Source organism: Notothenia coriiceps, unplaced genomic scaffold, assembly GCF_000735185.1.
Source record: "Notothenia coriiceps isolate Sejong01 unplaced genomic scaffold, NC01 NC01_scaffold00010903, whole genome shotgun sequence".
NCBI lineage: Eukaryota > Metazoa > Chordata > Actinopteri > Perciformes > Nototheniidae > Notothenia > Notothenia coriiceps.
In genome coordinates, this window is record NW_011343604.1 from 4,737 (window position 1) to 6,117 (window position 1,381).

Here is a 1,381-nt window from a genome sequence, read left to right on the forward strand (position 1 = left end):
CTTCTCTCACCTGTCCTCCTCTCACCTGTCCTCCTCTCACCTGTCCTCCTCTCACCTGTCCTCCTCTCTCCTCTCACCTGTCCTCCTCTCACCTGTCCTCCTCTCTCCTCTCACCTGTCCTCCTCTCACCTGTCCTCCTCTCTCCTCTCACCTGTCCTCCTCTCACCTGTTCTCCTCTCACCTGTCCTCCTCTCACCTGTCCTCCTCTCTCCTCTGACCTGTCCTTCTCTCACATGTCCTTCTCTCACCTGTCCTCCTCTCCTCCTCTCTTCTCTCACCTGTCCTCCTCTCCTCCTCTCTCCTCTCACCTGTCCTCCTCTCCTCCTCTCTTCTCTCACCTGTCCTCCTCTCCTCCTCTCACCTGTCCTCCTCTCCTCCTCTCTTCTCTCACCTGTCCTCCTCTCCTCCTCTCTCCTCTCACCTGTCCTCCTCTCCTCCTCTCTCCTCTCACCTGTCCTTCTCTCACCTGTCCTCCTCTCTCCTCTCACCTGTCCTCCTCAGATGGTCTCGGCTGTGATTCAGGAGGATCAACATGAGGTCACTGTGAGCGTCAGCTTCGTGTCGGCCGGACGGGAACCTCTGCAGGTCCTCATTTATTATCTCTGCCATGTTGTTGTTGTTGTTGTTGTTGTTGTTGTTGTTGTTGTTGTTGTTGTTTGATGACAGTGGCGGACTGGCCATTGAATCCCGATGGGCCGGTACTAAGTCATGTGAAATATAGTTGGTGAATCTTGAACCCGACGACGAGGAAGATCATCCTTTAAGAGCAAAGTTGAACAAACTGAGAGACTTGATTCATCAAATGCAAAACAGACATCAGACTGCAGACTGACTGCAGACTGACTGCAGACTGACTGCAGACTGACTGCAGACTGACTGCAGACTGACTGCAGACTGACTGCAGACTGACTGCAGACTGCAGACTGACTGCAGACTGACAGCAGACTGCAGACTGACTGCAGACTGACTGCAGACTGACAGCAGACTGACTGCAGACTGACTGCAGACTCTGATGTCTTCAGAAAATATTTTAGATTTTGAGCAAATTAGTCAAAAAAAATGTAATGTAGAGAAAAAAAAGTTTTTTAACATTTTGAGAAAAAAAATCCTGAGAAATGTCTGAAAAAGTCATAATTCTGATAATTTAAGATATTCTCTCACCTGTCCTCCTCTCTCCTGTCCTTTTCTCACCTGTCCTCGTCAGATGGTCTCGGCTGTGATTCAGGAGGATCAACATGAGGTCACTGTGAGCGTCAGCTTCGTGTCGGCCGGACGAGAACCTCTGCAGGTCCTCATTTATTATCTCTGCCATGTTGTTGTTGTTGTTGTTGTTGTTTGATGACAGTGGCGGACTGGCCATTGAATCCCGATGGGCCGGTAC